Source organism: Microcaecilia unicolor, chromosome 5, assembly GCF_901765095.1.
Source record: "Microcaecilia unicolor chromosome 5, aMicUni1.1, whole genome shotgun sequence".
NCBI classification, from domain to species: Eukaryota; Metazoa; Chordata; class Amphibia; order Gymnophiona; family Siphonopidae; genus Microcaecilia; species Microcaecilia unicolor.
In genome coordinates, this window is record NC_044035.1 from 338,844,167 (window position 1) to 338,867,144 (window position 22,978).

Here is a 22,978-nt window from a genome sequence, read left to right on the forward strand (position 1 = left end):
AAAAACCATTTGCCTTTTTGGTAGCGGTGTCATTTGAATGAGAATCTGGCACAGTGCTGCATTGATGTGCTTTTTGCTGGCTGTGCACTTGCAGACACAGGCGGATGTATCAGCAGGGAAAAGCTGGATTCCTAGGAAAAGGAGGTGGGGGGGGGGGGGGGGGGGGAGAGAGAGATAGCGATGTTCAGCATGCTTTTTTGCAAGCAGCTCCTCAGATCATTAAGAATCTGCAAACCGCTGCGGGAATCCAGGAGGCAATTTCACAGAGCTGCGTGGAGCCTGCCCTCTCGCACCACGGTTTGGTCCACACGGGCTCCCACGGGGCCCCTGCAACTTTTCTGAAGTTCTGCATGGTGCACGCGCAAGATTTTGCGGAGCTCGTGCCGTCCTGCAACTTTTTTTTCAAGCGCAGAGACATCGTGTCTCAAGGACCTGATGAGATTATTCTAGATGCCATTATAGTTAATGGGTTCTCGCACAATATACTGTGTGTGTGTGTGTGTGACATATTAATGGACAGAGAGCGACTACGGAATGGATGCGTGCGAGTCTTTCATATAACTACACGTACAAAATGTGTATTGCGATTCTTAAAGATATATGCGCTTTGAAATATTTTCTTTTTTTTTAGCCTTCACAGCTGGTGTTAGGAATTTTCTGACGGGTGGACTAGTACTAGGGGAATAGTTTGCATCTTCGTGGATAAAGAAAAAAAAGAAGTCTGTACGGATGTGAGATTTATTTTCAAATTGGGTTCCCTCTGCAGTTATGGCTGCAATGAGGCGGCGTGTCAGAGAAATCAGGGAATCTCTTCTGCAAAAGATGTCAGTAATGGGGGTGTGAGTGGGCAACCATCTCGTAGCATTTCCTGTGTCGTTAACGGGAACGTTTTCATGTTCGGGATCTCTCCCCCCCCCCCCCCCCCTCCCCGCTTAAGTTGTTACAGGAGGCGCAACGCCAGACTTTTTCAGAACAGCGCACACGAGTGACCGCGCATGAAAACGCGCTAAATTCCACGGTTTTCTTCCCCTCCCCCCTGCTCTTTCTCATTTGCCAACAACCTGAAATGACATAGGATACGTTGTTTCAAATAACTGTAGATCCCTAGCTGTCAAATTACTCTTCGGCCAGGAGCAGAGCTCTTTCTCCCTCTCTTCCTCTATTTATTTTTTGAATTTCGAGTTCACGGCAGGACTTTACCCTATTTTCACGCTTTTATCGACCTGGGAACTGTTCTCATCTTTTAGAAAAATTAAAAAAAAATCCTTCTTGCTATAGTAGCGCTCTAGAAATGTTAAGTAGTAGTAGTAGTACCGAGTCTGTTTGCCAGACCCTTCCCTCAGCACATCTGATCAGGAATATATACTCTGCTGTTTGGAAGGCCAAATCCCAGCCAAGCAAAAAAAAAAAAAAAAAATGCAGACCCGTAATTGCCACAAAGGGCGATCAGTCAACAGCAGCCGGGTGATACGATGCTTTTGGGGTTTGACAGACGGATCCTTGCTTTAGTGCTCAAATCTCTTGTCCTGCAGGATACGAATTCCAACAACGCCTCGTGGTATTCAACGTAATTAATCTCTGTCTCATCTTATGTGGGCTAATACATAACTGAGGACATGCAAAAATGACAACCAGCAAGAGTGAAGAATGTCAGAACTTTTTTTTCCCCCCTTTCTGTTCCCTAATAAGAGTGGCTTTAACTACATAACTATACAAATGAAGCAGGGAACAGGGTGCACTTGGATTAAACCTATCGCCCTACCTACAAACACCCCCCCCCCAAAAAAAAGGAAAATGTCTTGCACATTTTTTTATCTGCTGGTTCTTGTCCATAACGCGCTATAATTCCTCTGCTGTAGCTACCTAGTGTCCATTTCTGCTCTTCGGTGTAACCCAATGTCCGTTTCTGATAGTGGAAATAATTTTTTTGCAAGAGTAAGGTCATTTCTTGCCACATGAAATCTGAAGATGAGACAAGTGCCCCCCCCCCTCATTTTCAGTTTGGAAATATGGATGCACCTGCAAGACTTGGAAGATCTAGGTCTGAATCAGAAAAGTATGGGGGGGTGTGGGGGGGGGGTGTGGATGACTTCACCCTGTTTGCTTGTGATGGTTTGATTTGCAAGCACACGGTGATTGGAAAGAATTGATCAGACAAAGCGTGTAAATAGTTACTTAGGGTTCATTTTTAGAGCTAGCCAGGAGAAGTAGAGGCTGACCGGAAAAGGCGAATCCACATCCCTGGAGATATTGTGCAGAAATACTTGATTATTGCTGATAACAGGGTGACCCGACACGGTCCGTGTTTCGGCCGCCTACATCAGGGGTCAAACAATAGCTCCTCGGAAAACACTTAAGCGATTTCCACTCGGGGGGACTATGGTGCAATCAAAGGGCAGGCACACATCAACGGACAAACACTAACAACCACAGACCCCTGATGTAGGTGCTTTGTGGCGCCGAAACACGGACAGTGTCGGGCCACCCTGTATCAGCAATAATCAGGCATTTCTGCACAGTATCCCCATTGGTGGATTCGCCTTCTCCTTGCTTGGACTTTTTGACCTAGAGGTTTCCCCCTGCCCTTCGTTTTGACTCAGTTTTAGAGCTGTTACCCTAAAACTGTTTCAAGCGAGACCCTTCCCTCTCTCCAGAGCCAACCCCATTTCTGGATGGAGAGATCTGACAGGCAGCATAATGTCTGTCAGAGGTCATTATTTTACAGTATTACGATTACAAGTCAAAGGATAAGAATCACAAAAGATGCACACAAAAAGCAGATTGCATGCTTTTTTTTTTTTTTTTTTTTTCCAAACATACTTGTAAGCACTGTAAGAAGCTACTTCCTATAAGCTGCAATTCTCATGACCCATTTACCCTTCACCCCCACTTGCAATGTTCCCAAGTGTGCGTTGGTTAATTAGCAAACCACCAAATGCAGGGTTCATTATTTAATGGGAGACATTGGGTTGCTTTTCTTCCAGTTCTGCATAAAAAGTACTCAGCTCAGGATTTTCTGATATGGCTCAGAGCAGAAGATTTGGATACATGATTGGAAATCCCTCAATGTCAAACTATTGTGAAGCTAATTTCCTCTTAAGGGAAACTATTAAAAAAAAAAGCATCTGAATGGTGAAGTTATTAAAAAGAAACCTTTTACTTGCTTGGAATTAACAGGAAGTGCACTTTTAAAACTGTAAAGCACAAGTTATGCAGACATTAGGAAAAAAGGCCTGAACTGATTTTAAAAAGGTAAATGGGATTTTTAAAAAAAAATATAGGGCTCCTTTTACAAAGCTGCGCTACCATTAGCAGCACGCTAATCTACTATAATAAAACGCCTCAACGTTCTGAGGACACTGATGTCACTGAAGTCACTCACACATCGGTTCGTGGTTTCATGGTGGTGAAGCCACAAAACCTCTTCATGCCCCGCCCTCGCGTCACACGTGATGACATCGAGGGCGCAACACGAAACAAGGCTAATTAACGTTTCCCTACTCCTCCCCTTCCAAAAAATCCCAGCCGCCCAGGACGTCCACATCAACCCGGCCCCTTTCCCCACATAGCCCCGCCCCTTAGAAGTTACCGCCCCGCCCACGGTACCACACTCACCCTCAGCAACGTCCCTCCCCCCCCCTGTCACCTCCCCTCCCCTTCCCTTACGCCTGTCTCCCTGGTGGTCTAGAGGTACCTGTTCGGTGGGGGCAGGAAAGAAAGAGCCCTCTCTTTCCTGCCCTTAGCGGTGGTGGTAGCATCCTTGCTACATTGTGTGGGAGTCCGGCTCTTGGCGTTTCAAAATGGCCGCCGACAGTTCAAGCTGCATCAAGAGACCAACTCTCGGCAGCCATTTTGAAATGCCGAGAGCCAGACTCCCACACGATGTAGCAAGGATGCTACCACCACCGCTACGGGCAAGAAAGAGGGGGCTCTTTCTTTCCTGCCCCCACCGAACAGGTACCTCTAGACCACCAGGGAGACACGCGTAAGGGGAGGGGAAGGGAGTCCCCTGCCCGCTAGTGCCCGTTTCATCGCCGCCAGAAACGGGCCATTTTTACTAGTGGTATATAAAATAATGAGTGGAGTGGAACAGGTGGATGTGAAGCGTCTGTTCACGCTTTCCAAAAATACTAGGACTAGGGGGCATGCGATGAAACTACAGTGTAGTAAATTTAAAACAAATCGGAGAAAATGTTTCTTCACCCGACGCGTAATTAAACTCTGGAGTTCGTTGCCGGAGAACGTGGTGAAGGTGGTTAGCTTAGGAGAGTTTAAAAAGGGGTTAGACAGTTTCCTAAAGGTACATAAGTACATAAGTATTGCCATACCGGGAAAGATTAAAGGTCTTTTCCTTTAGGAAGCCGTCGAAACCATTTTTAAACTCCGCTAAGCTAACCACCTTTACCATATTCTCTGACAACAAATTCCAGAGTTTAATTACACGTTGAGTGAAGAAACATTTTCTCCGATTCATTTTAAATTTACTACATTGTAGCTGTATCGCGTGCCCCCTAGTCCTAGTATTTTTGGAAAGCGTGAACAGATGCTTCACATCTAAGCAATAACGAGCTCTAACTGGCAAAAATGAGAATTTATGTACGTACATTGCTAAGCGTGTTCTGTAATGTACAGCACCTGAATTCTAACATGCACAGGCAAAAAGGGGCATGCTTAGGGGTGTGGAAAGGGGTGTTTTGTGGGCATTCTAAAATCAACACATGGTGTTATAAAATTTGGCCCAGTGCATGTGTTAAATCTACGCGCAGGGATTTACACCAGCTTTTTGTTGGCGTAAATGGACACGCGTAGATTAAGTCGCATGAACTACACCTAAGCGCATTCTAAATACCACACGTAGATTTACATGCGGTATTTAAAATATGCTTAGGCGTGATTGCCTAATGCACGTTAATTTTAGACACAATATATATAGAATCGGGTCCAAAGTGTGGTACGTTTTGCAGTTAATGCAGCTTAATGCAGGATTTTCCCGTGTATTAACTGCAAATCAAATGCAGCAATTTTTAATATTTTTATTTCATTTTTATTTTGCAGGTCATGCGCTGCACTACTATTGTTATTAATGTGTTGTATCTGCCTAAACGCAGGAGGACTTACTGCCTCCTTTTTACATAAGTACATAAGTATTGCCATACTGGGTCAGACCAAAAGTCCATCAAGCCCAGCATCCTGTTTCCAACAGTGGCCAATCCAGGTCACAAATACCTGGCAGAAACCTAAACAATAGCAACATTCCATGTAGAACCCCAAAGAGGAGCAACATTCCATTCAGATTCTCAAATAGTAGCAACATTCCATGTAGAACCCCAAAGAGTAGCAAGATTCCATTCTGAATCTCAAATAGTAGCATAAGTACATAAGTATTGCCATACTGGGAAAGACCAAAGGTCCATCAAGCCCAGCATCCTGTTTCCAACAGTGGCCAATCCAGGTCACAAATACCTGGCAAGATCCCCCCAAAAGTACAAAATATTTTATGCTACTTATCCCAGAAATAAGCAGTGGCTTTTTCCCAAGTCCAATTTAATAATGGTCTATGGACTTTTCCTTTAGGAAGCCGGCCAAACCTTTTCTGGCAATTAATTCCAGAGTCGAACTACACCTTGAGTGAAGAAACATTTTCTCCGATTCATTTTAAATTGACTACTTTGTAGCTTCATCGCATGCCCCCTAGTCCTAGTATTTTTGGAAAGCGTAAACAGACGCTTCACGTCTACCCATTCCACTCCACTCATTATTTTATAGACCTCTATCATATCTCCCCAGCCGTCTTTTCTCCAAGCTGAAGAGCCCCAGCCGCTTTAGCCTTTCCTCATAGGGAAGTCGTCCCATCCCCTTTATCATTTTCGTTGCCCTTCTCTGCACCTTTTCTAATTCCACTATATCTTTTTTGAGATGCAGCGCAAAGTGCTCCATTAACTCTGGGTTAGCCACTTAGGACTAGATTCTATATATGGCACCTGAAAAATCGGCACCGAAAAATATACGCCTAAATTTAGGCATTCGTTTTACAATAAGCCTAAATTTCCATGTAGATTATAGAATACGCTGAGCACCCATCCGTGCGACTAAATTGAGTCATGGGCAGTTGTGTCAAGTAAAATTTGGTGTAAATATGAATGCCTAAATTAGGTGCGGACCGGGTGTATCCTACACCAACGCACATAGATTTTAAAAACACCCATGGCCTGCCCATGCCAAGCCCCTTATTCAAATATGCAACTTAGAATTTACGTGCATCATGTTACAGAATTTGCTTAGACCAGTGGCATAGCTACGTGGGGGCCACGGGGACCTGGGGCCCCTTAGATTTGCCCCTGGACCCCCCTGCCGATGACCCTCTCTACCACCCCTCCCACCGCCAACCCACCGCCGCTGCCTACTTTTGCTGGTGGGGGACCCCAACCCCTGGCAGCCGAGGTCCTCTTCCCAATCCCGTGCATGGCTTCGTTCTGAGTGACATCCTGCACGTTGTATGTGCAGGATGTCAGACGCACAGAAACAGAATGAAGCCTTGGTCTTCTTTCTGTTTCTGTGAGTCTGACGTCCTGCACGTACAACGTGCAGGATGTCAGACTCAGAACGAAGCCTTGCGCGGGATTGGGAAGAAGAGGACCTCGGCTGGCGGGGGTTGGGGTCCCCCACCAGCAAAGGTAGGTGGCGGCAGTGGGTTGGCGGCAGGAGGGGGGTCGAGAGGGTCGTTGACAGGGGGAGTGAAAGTTGTTGGTGGTGGCAGCGGGGGGGGGGGGGGTCGGCAATGGCGGGGGGGGGGGGTAAAATGTGCCCCCTCACCTCGGGATCTGGACCCCCCTCCCGCCGAAGTCTGGCTACGACCCTGGCTTAGACAACTGTGCTCATAAATTCTAATTAATGCCAATTAGTGTCACTAATTGCTTGTTACATAGCAATTATCAGCACTGATTGGCTTATTAAAGTAGTGTGCGCAGATCCAGAATAAGACTGGGTTTGCGTGAGCAACTTAAGTCATGCTATATTGAATCTGGGAGTTAGTGCGTGTTGCATGTAATGCGCTAGCTGGCTAATGTGTCTGTGCCCACTCTCCACCCGTGCTATGCCCCCTCCCAAAAATAGTTTTGAAAATGTACTGTCATGCAGTTTAACAGTCAGAAACAGGACAAGTACCATAAAACACTTTAACATGTTTGCGCAGTAGCTTGTTTTCACGTGCTAACCATACGTTAACGGTTTAAGGCCCTTTAGTAAAAGGCTTTTGATTCACTTGTTAAATAGTTTTTCTATTTTTTTTTCTTCTTCATCTTTTCCTTGTGCGTTTCTGCTTTATTTATGCATGCATTCACTCTACCGCTCCCCAGTACCTCTCCACTCTTGTCTCTCCCTATGCCCCCCCCCCCCCCGGTACTCCGTTCTATACTGCTAATTCCAGACTCTGTTCCTTTTATCTTGCTGCACCTCAAGCCTGGAATAGACTTCCCGAGCCTGTACGTCTAGCCTCGTCTTTGGCCATTTTCAAATCCAGGCTAAAAGCCCACCTCTTTATCGCTGCTTTTGACTCCTAACCACTACTCACTTGCCCTGTCCCTTATCCTCACCTCTTTATTCCCTTACCCTTAATTGTTCTGTCTGTTTACCTGTCTTATCTAGATTGTAAGCTCTTTGAGCAGGGACTGTCTTTTTTGTGTATGGTGTACAGCGCTGCTTATGCCTTGTAGCGCTATAGAAATGATACGCAGTAGAAGTAGTAGTATGTATATGTTTGTTTTAAGGTATTTTATTGTTGTGCTATTCATCCCCTTCCTTATGTCTGTGTTGTGGTATATTGTTGTTTGTTTTTAGTCAGTTTTTATCAATTTTGGTTTTGTAAACGTAGAAAGAGAAAAATGTAGGCAGATAAAGACCATATGGCTTCTCCAGTCTGCTCATAAAACGCCTTGCTGTCCTTTCGATGATATGATGATAGAACAAAAAATAGATAGTAAAAGGGCCCCAATGTCCTAAAAAAATCAATTGTGTTAACTTTTTTTCCCAGGAAAATAATCAATTGAGGTGCAATCATTGCCCCCCCCATCCTACTCTACCCCGTCTACTCAGTTCCTCACTGACCCTCTATCCCTATCCCCTCTGCTTCTCTGTCCACTCTCAAATCCAGGCCCTCCCTTTGCTGCTGAACTGTCATTGGAGATAAATAGAAGGATGTTATTTATCTTAAATTAGGCTCATGCCTTTGTCAGTTGTATCTCAAGGTGAGTTACATTCAGGTACAATCAGTGGCGTTCCTAGGCTGGCTGACACCCGGGGCGGATCGCCGATGCGCTCCTCCGGGTGCAGCGCCCCCCCCCCCCCCCCGGCGAAATTACACCCTCCCGGGTGCATTTTTACCTGCTGGGGGGGGGGGGGTGCCGTGCGCCTGTTAGCTCCGAGTCTGCTCGTTCCCTGGCTGCTGCTCCCTCTGCCTTGGAACAGGAAGTAACCTGTTCCATGCAGAGGGAGCAGCAGGGAGGGAACGAGCGAACTCGGAACCAACAGGCGCACGGCACCCCCCCAGCGGCGTGCGCCCGGGGCGGACTGCCCCCCCCCCCCTTGGTACGCCACTGGGTACATTAGGTGTGTTTTAGTACAACGGTGGTGTCTGTTGCACACAGTAGACAAAGGAAGCAAACAAGAAGCCCCTAACTTTTGTTGCAAGGGTAAGGTCATTTCTTGTCACATGAAATCTGAAGAGGAGACAAGTGCCCTCATTTTCAGTTTGGAAATATGGATGAGAATCAGATGGATCCCTTTCCCATATGGTTTTTTACTGTAAGAACGTAAGAGCATACTGGCGACTCATTTGGGCTAAGTTGCGCCTTATTTTTCAGTTGCCTGCGTCAACCGTGATCTCTTATGATGTTGTGCTTTTAAGGGCCTCTTCTCCTAACCTCTCTCTCTTAGAATCCGATAAGAAATTGTTTAATATTTTGTTACCTGTTGCTTTACACTTAATTGTTTCAAACTGGAAAAATAATGTACATCTCAATTATAATGAATGGTGGAGTAACATGTGTGTGATTAGGAAATATGAAACTATTCTAGCCCATAAGCACCATTGTGTTCAATCTGTCTTGAAGACCTGGGCTCATTTAGACTCATTTTGTCGGACTCCTAATAGCACTACCTGATAATTGTATAATTGCTGTTTTGCTATGGGTATTGTCATGGTATGTTGTTCTGCCTTTTTATTTTTGGTTATTAACTTTGCCATGGATTATTGTTACTTTTGGTTTTTTTATTTTTGTTTTGTGTTATGCTTGAAAACCTTAATAAAAATATGAAGGAGATGGAAATATGGATGCACCTGCAAGACTGGGAAGATCTAGGTCTGAATCAGAAAACTGTGTGTGTGTGGGGGGGGGGGGGGGTGGATGAGATCAAATGATGCTGTCTTACTTTGAGGTTTTACCCTGTTTGCATGTGATGGTTTGATTTGCAAGCCCACGGTGATTGGAAGGAATTGATCAGCCAAAGCGCGTGGTGGACATCAAGGGGCCTGTCTGGGACAGTAACAAGAACACATGTGACCATCTCTGGGAAAAGGTGACTAAAGTTACCAGAAACAAACAAAAAAAAATGAGGCCTTAATAAATTATTTGAGAGCAAACAATTTATAATACAACAGTCCAAACCCCATCCTTTTATGTTACCAGGGGCTAAATTTAAAACTCGCTGTTTGATTTTCAAGGCCCTCAGCTAAAATGGGCCAGAGTACTTAAAGAATAAGTTAGCTCTTTATACACCTTTGAGACCTCTAAGAGCCTCTCAAGGAGCATCACTATCTGTCCCATCACCGACGGAAATTGTACGATGTGCTACCCACCGGCGAACCTTCTCAGGAGTAGCCCCCCACGCTCTGGAATCTACTCCCAGAGGGGCTGCGTATAACTTGAGACTAGCTCTACTACAGGAAGCGGGTGAAAGCCTGGCTCTTCTCCCAAGCCTTTAATGCATAGGGTGACTGACAACACACCCTTTCTGCACCTGGACTAGCTTAGACCAGCTCCTTATATCGTAATTAAGTGAACAAAGAACTTGCCTTTAGTTTAGCCACTAATTTCTTTATCCTAACTCTCTGAACCACTTATTTTGTCCCCATCTATATATCTGCACTCGGCCCTTCAGCTATATGGTAAGCTGTAATGTGAAAAAAGCAATGTTATTTCAATGTTTTAATTGTGTGCTTATGAGATATTCCATCGCTATTATGCTCACATCCTATTATATATCTCTGTTATTTGAATTTGAGTGCTGTTAAATGGGTATATTTTTGATCCTATTATTAGGTCTCAATTTACTGCTTTCAAGTTTTCCTCTTTCATTCTCTGTTTTTACTTGTTCATTTTACTATTTTGCCGTTAACAAAACTGTAAGTTTGATGTTAAACTCTATCTACTGTACAACACCTTGGGTGAATCTCTTCATAAAGGCGGTTAATAAATCCCAATAAATAAGTAAATCATGTACATTTTTGTAAACTGCTTATGGACCCATGACATGAAAAGGCCTAGTGGTTGGGGTGGTGGACTTTGGTCCTGGGGAACTGAGTTCCAGTCCCACTTCAGGCACAGGCAGCTTCTTGTGACTCTGGGCAAGTCACTTAACCCTCCATTGCCCCATGTAAGCTGCATTGAGCCTGCCATGAGTGGGAAAGCGCGGGGTACAAATGTAACAAAAATAAAATAGATACTATTGGAGATTCTACATGGAATGTTGCTAGCAACATTCCTTGTAGAAGGCTGCACAGGCTTCTGTTTCTGTGAGTCTGACGTCCTGCAGCAGAAGCCTGCGCGGCCACATTGGTGATCTGCAAGGGCCGACTTCTACATGGAATGTTGCTAGTGGAATAGCAACATTCCATGTAGAATCTCAAATAGTAGCAACAGTGGAGGAGTGGCCTAGAGGTTAGGGTGGTGGACTTTGGTCCTGAGGAACTGAGTTTGATTCCCACTTCAGGCACAGGCAGCTCCTTGTGACTCTGGGCAAGTCACTTAACCCTCCATTGACCCATGCACCTGCCATGAGTGGGAAAGCACAGGGTACAAATGTAACAAAAAAAAAAAACCTGGCCATTCTCAACATTTTGGGTGTGAGGCTTTAGCCATCCTTTTGCTAAGGATGGTCACATTTTCAATATTTCCACAGCCAGCTTGCAGAACACTCTTTATGAACATGGATTACATAAATGTGGCGCGCAGTAATTTTTTTAAAAAGGGGGGGAGAAATCATTTAGAAGCAGCTGTTTAAGGGCAGTGCTGGGATGAAATTTATTTCACAGGATTCCGCACCAAATCAGACATCTGGCTACCCCCAAAACCTGGTTTCCAGGAGGGTGAGAAGAAGGTGTCTTTTAAATAATAATTTGAAGCCAGACATAGTGCTGGACAATTCCCTTCATCTCTTATATATATATATATATATTTTTTTTTTAGTTACATTTGTACCCCGTGCTTTCCCACTCATGGCAGGCTCAATGCAGCAGGCAATGGAGGGTTAAGTGATTTGCCCAGAGTCACAAGGAGCTGCCTGTGCCGCGAATCAAACTCAGTTCCTCAGGACCAAATTCCACCACCCTAACCACTAGGCCACTCCTCCACTGTTGCTACTATTTGAGATTCTACATGGAATGTTGCTATTCCACTAGTAACATTCCATGTAGAGGTCGGCCCTTGCAGATCACCAATGTGGCCGCGCAGGCTTCTGCGAGTCTGACGTACGTGCAGGACGTCAGAGTCACAGAAACAGAAGCCTGTGCAGCCTTCTAGTGGAATAGCAACATTCCATGTAGAATCTCCAATAGTAGCAACATTCCATGTAGAATCTCCAATAGTATCTATTTTATTTTTGTTACATTTGTCCCCCGTGCTTTCCCACTCATGGCAGGCTCAATGCGGCAGGCAATGGAGGGTTAAGTGACTTGCCCAGAGTCACAAGGAGCTGCCTGTGCCGGGAATCAAAGTTCCTCAGTTCCCCAGGACCAAAGTCCACCACCCTAACCACTAGGCTGGTGGATCCAAATCCTGGCTAAAGCAAGAGGAAATTGGCACGTGCCATCACTATGCTTGTTTCTATCCTGTTTTGTAATGTCATTAATATTAATTTTATCCTGTCTTGTACCACCTTTAGATTTGACGTGAACACCTACTAAATAGACTGGCAAAACCAGGCAACGAAAGAGATTCTAAGGCACAGAATATCAATCATCAGCTCAGAGAAAGTGTGCCACAAGTCAGCTTTACAAGAAAACATGTATGAGAGGCTGCATTTTGCAAGGCTTGTGCTGTCAGTGGATAGAATGTGTTTTGAAAGGGAAAGTGCCGTTCACACAGTGTTCAAGCCTGTATTTTCCTTTTTGAACCAACTCATGTGGGATAATGTGTGATCTCAATCCCTTTCACATGCGCATGCACGCACGCACGCACACACAGACCGCATTTCCACCTGCTGCCCCTTAGCCCCTTCGTTAAAGAGTGATTATTGCCGTTTCGGTAGGAAATCATCCATTCACCTCCACAAACAGTGGCATTTCTTCTGTGGAATTTGGAAGAGTGGATGATAAGGAGCACCGACACAAGTATACCTAGAAGTAAAGCTCCCCTCAAGCTTGGCTGCATATCTTCTCTACCGTATGATAGAAAAACACTAGAGGAGTAGCCTAGTGGTTAGTGCAGTGGACCTTGATCCTGGGGAACTGAGCTCGATTCCCACTGCAGCTTCTTGTGACTCTGGGCAAGTCACTTAACCCTCCGTTGCCCCTGGTACAAAATAAGTACCTGAACATATGTAAACCGCTTTGAATGTGGTTGCAAAAACCTCAGAAAGGTGGTATATCAAAGTCCCATTTCCCTTTCCCTATTTGAGATTCTAGATGGAATGTTGCTACTATTGAGATTATGTTGCTACTATTTGAGATTCTACATGGAATGTTGCTATTCCACTAGGAACATTCCATGTAGAAGCCTGCCCTTGCAGATCAGCAATGTGGCCGCACAGGCTTCTGTTTCTGTGAGTCTGACGTCCTGCATGGCCGCGTTGCTGATCTGCAAGAGCAGGCTTCTACATGGAATGTTGCTAGTGGAGGAGTAGCCTAGTGGTTAGTGCAGCGGACTCTGATTCTGGGGAACTGGGTTCGATTCCTAGCTCCTTGTGACTGTGGGCAAGTCACTTAACCCTCCATTGCCCCTGGTACAAAATAAGTACCTGAATATATGTAAACTGCTTTGAATGTAGTTGCAAAAACCTGAGAAAGGCAGTATATCAAGCCCCATTTCCCCTTTCCCTTTCATTGTTTGCACAGCTCTGGAATTTGGAAGAACTGAGGTGTAAAATGAGTTGGAGATTCATATCCCCAAAATAAAAGACTTATGTTCTGCTATGTCATGAGTCATGCTAAAGACACAAGGACTCCTAAAAAGCTGTTACATATTAAGAAGAACACACAGCAGCCAGTCCACTAACTGTGTAATTATTTAAAGGGTCTGTGCCAGAGCCGGTGGTTGGGAGGCGGGGATAGTGCTGGGCAGACTTATAGGGTCTGTGCCCTGAAGAGCACTGGTACAAATCAAAGTTGGTTATACACAAAAAGTAGCACATATGAGTTATCTTGTTGGGCAGACTGGATGGACCGTGCAGGTCTTTTTCTGCCGTCATCTACTATGTTACTGTTACTATGTTAAAGGGACTATAGTATTTAAGTTATACAGCCAGGCTGCATTTTACATTTGTACAATAATTCCCATCCATGTCACCACTCAGGCTTAGCACAAATTCACTAACACAGTTTGGAATTCCTATTTGAACCCCCCCCCCCCCCCTCCCAACAACAACTTTAAATCTGAAGTCGAGGTATTGCATGCAATCATTAATAAAAAAAAATACTGATTAATCAGCTGTAGCAAAACCACAATTACTCTTACAGGTGAATTAGCCAGTGTGGAAATCAATAAGATGCAGCAGCAGCTCATTGCATCATATGAAAAACTGGAGGAATTACACCAGCTTTTCCTCCAGATAGCCGCTCAGAAGTAGCCAGGATCAGGTGCCTGTGCTTTCACATGAAGGCTGAGCTTCATGGATAGTGCAGCGGACTTTGATCCTGGGGAACTGGGTTCAATTCCCACTGTAGCTCCTTCTCCTGACTCTGGGCAAGTCACTTAACCCTCCATTGACCCAGGTACAAATAAGTACCGGTCTATGTAAACCGCTTTGAATGTAGTTGCAAAACCCACAGAAAGGCAGTATATCAAGCCCCATTCCCTTTCCTTCTGCTTTGCGTTATTGACACCTTACTTACAAATGAGGTGCAGTAAAAGCAAACAGGAAGGATGGATGAACACAGGCAACAGAAATTTGGTCCCTTTTAGTTTTTTTGTTCCCTGAATTTTCAGGTGCTTTTTCACACATTTTTGATTTCATAGAAATGTTTTAAAATGCATTATAGCTTTGTAACATACACTAAGTGGCCCTTTTACAAAGCAGCACTAAAATGAAGCACGGCAATGCCAACACAGCCTATTCAAAGTGAATGGGCTGCGTCGGCATTAGCGCACGGCAGCCACTGGCGTAGCTTAGTAAACAGGGCGGTTAGTGAGTACTTATGCAGGTCTTTCCTACGTACTAAGTCTATTTTCAGTGCTACAGTAAAATGGTTAATTTTTGAATTAATGCCCATGTGCAAATGTTGGTATTAGCGCATGGCCATTAAAAAGGATTAGTGTGTGAGCCCTTACCATCACCTATTTTGTGGGCAGTAAGGGCTCATGTGCTAATCAATTAGGGGGTCTTTTACTAACGTGCGCTAGCGTTTTTAGCTCGTGCTATAAATCAGCTGGTGCTCAACGCAGAGACGCCCGTAGGAATAGAATGGATGTCTCAGTGTTTAACGCCAGCTGCGTTTTAGCGTGAGCAAAATATGCAAGCGCACCTTAGTAACTCCTTAGGGCACAGCACTGTAGCTGTGTTAACTGTTCATTGCAAAAAACACCCACTCTGTGCCTGACACCCCCTTCCACGTTAAAAATAATTTTTAGTGGGTGATGTGGGTGCGCTAACCCGGAACTTACCACAGGATTTCTGAGCATGCACAGCAGTAAGCTCTTTTAAGCTGTGTTAAGCACGCGCTACTGCTTACCACAGCTTGGTAAAAGGACCCCTAATTGACTTACACACCCTAACGCAGAGCTTCTCAACCCAGTCCTCAGGGCACACCTAGGCAGTCAGGTTTTCAGGGCACCCTGACATAATAGACCATTCAAAAAAAAAAACACGACAAAAAACCCCCAACAAAACAGACCAAAACCAAAACAGACCATGACAAAAAAAAACCTCCCCCCAAAAACCCCACAACAAAACAACCCAAGACAAAATAGACTCTTAATCAAGCTGGATTATGTTTTCAAGCAGATTTAGGATTCTCACTAGATAACCAAGTGTGGATAGTGAAGTCAAGCCGTAGGCAGGTGCCAGGACTTTGAAGTGACGAGCCGTGGACTTTCTCAGTAATTTATGGCTCCTCCACTTCTTTGTACCCTTCAAATTCGTACCACTCAAAAAGAAATCTATTTCATCAGGCCCTTTTTTTCGGGAGTCTATTTTGTCAGGGAACTTTTATGTCGGGAACATTTTTTTGTTTGGAACTTTTTGGTCTGGTTTCTTTTGACCAGGTGCCGGTTTTCAGGATACCCACAATGAATATGCGTGCAGGGACTGTCTCTCTTTGTTAAATTGTACAGCGCTGCGTAACTCTAGTAGCGCTCTAGAAATGTTAAGTAGTAGTAGTAGATAGATTTGCATACAACGGAGACAGTGCGTGCATATCTAGCTCACGCATATGCATTGTGGGTATCCTGAAAACCTGACTGGCTGGGTGTGCCCTGAGGACTGGGTTAAGAAGCACTGCCTTAACGCATAGGTTAGTATACATTTATTTATTAGAATTTATTTACCAGCTTTTTGAAGGAATTCACTCAAGGTGGTGTACAGCATGAATAAGTCAAACATAAGCTTAAATCATTTTAGCATGCACTTTGCAGTGAAGTTATCAATGTGGGCTGCCGTTAAGTGTTATTTTACTGTGATCTAATTACTAGTTCTTATTGCATAAAATGGGATCTGTGCTACAATAGCATGTGTTATTAGTAAAATGATGCCTTAACTGTAGCCCTTTTACTAAAGGGCATTAAGTTTTAATGCACACAGTGCAGGTTACGGCTACTTCAAAACATATGAAAGCACTTTGAGGTATTGAGCCTATTTGTCCATGTTAAGCATGCGTTAACTATCTTCTAGAAATATATATATTTTTTTACAGAGGCTGTGTCATGGATGGAGAGCGAGTGTTTCCGTTTTATCCAGCTAGCTCATTCGCATTAAGTGCAGTAACTGGATATTACAGGGTTAACGTAGGAGTACTGAGCACCTCCTAAATAGGAGGCAGCGAGTGCTCCTGTGTTAATATTTTGCAGGTGCTGCATGCTAATGGGAACATTAGTGCATGACCTGCAAAAAATATAAATAAAAAATGCCTGACTTTAATGCCATGATACATCTGGGCTTAGCGGGTGAGAAAGTTCCTTAGTAAAAGGGAATGGGACTTGATATATTGCCTTTCCATGTTTTTTTGCACCTACATGCAAAGCGGTTCACATAGTATATACAGATACTTGGGGCAGTGGAGGGTTAGGTGACTTGCCCAGCGTCACAGGGAGCTGCAGTGGGAATTGAACCCACTTCCCCAGGATCAAGGTCTGCTGCCCTAACCACTAGGCTGCTCCTCTGATAGAAACATTCCATCTGGAATCTCAAATAATAGCAACATTCCATTTAGAATTTCAAATGAGGAAAGGGAAATGGCACTTCATACACTGCCTTTCTGTGGTTTTCGCCACTACATTCAAAGTGGTTTACATGGTATATACAAGCACTTATTTGTACCTGGGGCAATGGAGGGTTAAGTGACTTGCTCAGAGTCACCGGGAGCTGTAATGGGAACTGAACCCAGTTCCCCAGGATCAAAGTCTGTTGCACTGACCGTGAGGCTACTCCTCCACTCCCAAGCCCTTACAGGGTGGAAGTTTATTTATTGCATTTGTACCCCACATTTTCCCACCTCTTTGCAGGCTCAATGTGGCTTACAATACATCATGAACAATGGAAATGTGTTAGAAAATATACATTTAGTATTACAGTAGGATCTTGGGCAACATGATAATGAAGAAACATTATAGTATTATAACAAGCAGATTTTGTAATACAGTTCTGAAAATATGTGTAGGAGTTATCCACAGAGGCTACTGTTAAGAGGTTATTATACCAAGAGTCAGGTTATTTTAGTACAGGGTCCAATTTTATGTGAGACCCTGTGCTAAAATAACCCAGCTTAACAGCAGCCCATGCTGATAACTTCCCTTTTTAATGTTTTAAGGTGCAATAGCAAACTGACTTTCACTAACATAATTATTTCCAGTCCCAACAACTGTCAGGAGTGATCTGATCTAGATATTAATGAATTCTCATCCAGAAGCATAAGACTCCCCCACCCCCACTTATCTGCCCATGCATGTTCATGTCAAGGATTATTTCTATAGCATTAACAGGGATATTAGGAAGATCAAATATCTTAAATTTACTGATTTATCTACAGCACCCCCCTAAAAAAAAAGAATATATTGAAACTTGTACTCTCCTGTCTCTTGGAAATTTTTATAGTTTCACAAACCTGATCCCGTTGTCCACCGATAATATAAAAATCTACACTCTTCACAGTGTGCATGGCCCCCCCCCCCCAAATTATTTCTAAGCTTCTAAAATATGCCTCATTTGTTGCCACTGTCACTGAAATGTGCACTTGATTATTGGACTTGCCTAAATGAACAGTATCGATCCAGTGCATCATACAAATGCAAGAAATACATAAATAAATATTTAGGGGGGGAGGGGAGTACAAGGTAGGCAAAACTCAGCCTTCAAAACTGGTCTTAGCATATGTGCATTTATTTATAAACACACAGACACACACATGCATATAAATAGACACACACACACACACACACACACACACACACACACACACACACACACACACACACACACACACACACACACACACACACACACACACACACACACACAAGATGTATGGAATCCTAAACGTATACATTGCTTAAACAAAGTGGGTGGCAGAAACAGTGAGTTTGCTACATTGGGTTTACTAAGAAACATATTGAGCATTTCCCCTCATAACAACACTTGTCGAAAGGAGAATGAAGTTCTGATACTTGAACTGATAAAGCCAATATACACCGCATTTCCTACTAGAAATCCACAGACCACTGGTACCCGGTAAGTGTGTTTTACAACATCAACAAGACATGGATCTGAAAAATTATGAATTATCCCCAGCCCAAATACTACTGCATCGCAGAAGCACAGGCTGTAATTGAGAAAAACAGCTGTGCTGGACCCTTTCACAGCTGCCACTGAATTTTGTTCCCCTAAACTTAACATTTGCTGTCAATATTAATTGTGCTTCCAGTTTGTTACTCAAAGCTGCTATTGATAGTAAATTTAGTTTCATGGTACATATGCATCTGATGTAGCACAGAATAAGCAAACTGCTGAAGACCTCAACAGTGAAACTTGTATCACCATTTCAGAAAAATTACACTTATTTTCACTCTCTCCCCCCCCTTTCAAATAATCTTATCTATAAAGGGTCCAATTTTTCAAGGTTTCTGGTGGCAGGACACCTTCTTTGAAACGGAAATACTGTTTCACAATAACGGTTCAACTGTTTTTAGTAAAATATGGAGCATCTCTTAAAATGTTGCAAGACAAAAAAGGTCTCTTGTCTGAGTTTTTTGGGCTTTTTAAAAAAAAAAAAAAAAAAAACCCTGTAAACATCAGGGCCAAGAAAGGAATAAAAAAAAGTATTCACTGTCCCCCAACAAATGTGCATCTTAAAAATCGCAGTCACCTGAAAACACTCTCTGATAATTGTAATAGATAGGGGAAAAAGAGAGAACTCTGGAAGAAATGGGGCATTTTAAATGATGCCCTAATTAGTTATTCAATATCCCTTTCTGCAGCAAAAACAAAACAAAAAAAAGCACACTTCAAAACAACTAAAACTAATATATGTGACCATCCCTGCGGAAAAGGTGTCTAAAGTCACCAGAAACAAAAAATGAGGTTTTAATGAATTCTGTTAGAGCAAACAATTTGTAAATAGAACATTCCAAACCCCATCTTTTTATGTGAAAAAAAATAAAAAAAGTTACAGAAATTCAAACATCTAATCTTTTCAGGCTGCTATGGATCCATGACACGAAAAATCTGCCCTTCTCAACATTTTGGATCCGCTACATTAGTCACCTTATCCCAGAGACGGTTATATATATATAAGCTGGGGAAAGCAAATTATAGCATTTTTTGAATATAACTCACACCTTTATCACTAAAAGCTCAAGCTGAGTTAGAAATTTATGTCCTGAGGTCCTGTGGCACACACTACGCATTGAACGGTTTGTGTTTCATTCAGGAAATATTTTTTTCAGTATAAAAAGTGTTTCTCGTATGGTGCTAGTAAGGTTTTATACTGTGGAGTAACACTTCTGTGTCCCAGTAATATCTGTCTGTTAGAAAGTAGCTTAAACCAGGGACTGGATCAAGGGACACCTCAACCTTCATTCTACAACTTTGTGCTTTAACATATAAAAATGTAGCTTATTTATATGTATTGGAGATTTCTTTTAAAAAATCAGTATAAGAAGTATCATGTCTCTACTTTCCTTTGGCTGAGCCTTCATTTAGAAATAAAAGGCACTTAGCAAGTTCGACAATTTAACAGGTCTACGGTGTAAGAGGTCAGAGTTCTATAATAAATGCGTACTGGGTTATTAAAGAATATTATTTGCCTTCACTTCTGATTAGCTATAGTCTTTACCAGGTACTTTGCCATTTTAATTGTTTGGTTATGAAAATGGGACCCTATTAATCCTCACCAAATGCACAGAAGAAGACAGGAGCAGACAGACAGAAACTCAATGAGACGACTGAACTGCATTGGAAAGAGATTTTCACGTTTTAAATGAAAAAAGAGCTGGTATCTGTCCAGGAGCAGATCATTTTCAGATTGTCTTTCAGTTACCCATTAACTAAAATATGGAGCTTGAACCATTTATTCAAATAGTGATGTAACAGGAAAAGATCACAGGCCAAAAAGCATTGTTGATTTGTGGACCAGAAGGGCTAAAGGAAGCTAGCCAGTAAGGTGGGATACCTGAAGTGCATTAGATATCTATTTCCCCCCCCCCCCCCCAAAAAAAAAAAAAAGAGCCTGTTTATCTCAAGAATGTAAACTTCTTCCTCCTTGGCTGAACAAATCATATCATGATGGAAAGCAGTTTCAGAAAATGTGCCCAGCACATGTGTTTATTACGCCTTTGTGATTATTTTAAAATTTATGGGTACTGCTGTTTTACAACACCCCCCCCCCAAACATATGTGCCACCCAACCTGAGGTGGATATGTGATGGGCTTCTAAAATCTTATTGAAACGCAAAGCAAACAGCAGCAAAACCACAGAAGACATATGTGGCAAAATACTGTCACATTGAAATACCAGATTCTAAAACTAAAAACCTACCAACCTTTTTGAAGGAGTTAATGCACATACACATTTGAGATTCAGAATAATTATTTGAAGCTGGAGTGTGCTTTGTGTGTTACAAATTGTTGTATGTAATCTTACAAAAAAATTTTGAAAAATGGCATTCTGCTGGGTGGGTGTTCTTTAAATGCTGACTGCAAATCAACCTTTCTGGGAAAGTTAAGATTATGGGCACTGAGAATTAAATCTTTGTTTTCAAAGATTGTCTATCACTAAGGTTAAATCATTATACAACAGGAAAGCTCACCACCCTGGTGCTGGTCCATGCCAGAGAGCTGTGCCTTTACCTAGATCAAATGGTAAGACCCCCCATAAAGACAGCAAAGTGAGCACTTTATGAAAACTGCTAGAAACAAAAATTCTCCGACCTTGATAAAAGATAAATATTCAAACTTTTATCTTGTCAGACTTCTAGGTGGATCTGAACAACTTGCCAGTCTTGACATAAAAAAAGGTCTCAAGTTGAAGCAGCTGATCCTGTATTATCTGTTCTTAACCCCGAGTTAACAGACTTCTCCCAGGCACTACCCACAAACAGACCATGCATACACTTCAATACTGAGTACAGAATCAAAAAAACTTGAGTTTATTATTGTAGATTCTTATTTGATATAACCATAGAACTGAGAATGAAAAAATAAAAGCACATAAGAACATCACACGTTCAGTTAGTAACTCAGGATATAAAACAAAATTTTGCACAGCAAAATATGGAAGAAAAAAAAATTTGTAATTGAGAAGACATGTTCATATTTATTGTGGTTAAGTTTCGCTTTTCATTTTAAAAGACAGGATCAGTCCCTGAAAATAAAATTTACTGATTATTGCCTTTAAGACTGAAATTGTGACATCACAGAAAATCCAGTTCTGCACCACAATGTAACTGTAAAAAAAAAAAAATCTGCATTCTCTTAAAACTGTGCAGCAATGCCATTTCTTTTTAAAACTGCATAAGAATGTATTAGCGTTCTAAACATTTTTGTAATATTATATGCTTGCAGGTTATATTTTTTTTTAGTGCAATTCAGTCCCAAATACTTCGGTAAGAAAAAAAACAAACAAACAAACAACCCCATACATTTTTGAAAGTGAAATCCCCCTCCCCCCCCAGATATAAACAGGGTTACCTTCCCTTGTAATACTTTGGTTTTCAAATACAGTCAGTGGTATAGAAGGAACTACTGTACATACACTCAACTTATATTTAACTTGCAAACACATGCTGCATTAGCTACATATCTTTAAAAAAAACAGTTCCATTGCAAATTCTGACTCCCCCTTTATATCAGACAGTAAACAGATTAGTGCATCAATCTTTTTTTTAAAATCTACAACTAAACAAACCTAATTCGTTTTGAACATATCTATAACATTCCTTTATCTGTAGCATACATTTCATCTGGGCTAACAGATTATAAAAACTAGAGTTAAATTATGTACTAGGAACCCATAAGCATTCCACATTTGACAGCGTTCTAAATGGGAAATGTGGTGGTGGTGGTGGGGGGAGGGGGTAAATCTCTTTTAAAAAATAAATTTAGACCGAGATAGGCAACAACACGATTTTAGTCCCAAGCTGAGAAACTAGTTAAAAAAAAAAAAACACTTTTCAAAGTTCTTTTTTTTTTTGACACATTAAATTATCAAAATTCATCTTGGCATCTTTTCTGAGGAAATTGCCTTCAGTGCATTTAAATGGCAGTCTAAAGTTTTGCACAACTCAAAGCAGTTTTTTTTTAGCAGATGCAAACTTGCATGGGGAGGAGCTAGGTCGGCCAGTTTATTTATTTATTTTTGCTTTCAACTCAAACAAAAACGATGAAGCGATAAAACAAAATGATGAATTGTCATGCCACAATAGTCTTCAAAAGTCCATGTCCAAGCAAAAGGAAAAAAAAAACCCAAAACAACAACAAAAAAATAATTATACCTTACATGTCCAGCATGCAGGGTTCTTAATATCTCTTTTTTTCATCAAGTCCTTCCAAACAGTTAAAAGTCCATTGTTGCTAAGACAAAATAGCAAGCATAATGCATGAGATGGATTATGGATGTCTAAGGGCTGGCTAAAGTCTCACTTGCGGCAAAATAAGGCCAAAAAAAAAAAAAAAAAATCCCTCACATGAAGCTGGAGAAGGATCGATTTTTGGGCAGATTGGTCTAAAACGCTAAAACTGATGAACTCAGCGAAGTGGCGTCTACAACTTCACATTTCGCAAGCTCAAACTCATAGGAAGAACTCAGGATGCCAAAAATCTTTGATTTATTTGACAGGGCAAG

General features: G+C 42.3%; 1 protein-coding gene across 2 annotated transcripts in view; it reads right to left on the bottom strand.

Annotated features, from left to right (window-relative positions):
- The window catches only part of MAF (MAF bZIP transcription factor), a 41,192-nt gene that overhangs the window by 16,694 nt on the left and 1,520 nt on the right, over nt 1-22,978 (bottom strand). The gene's annotated exons all lie outside the window — the stretch shown is intronic.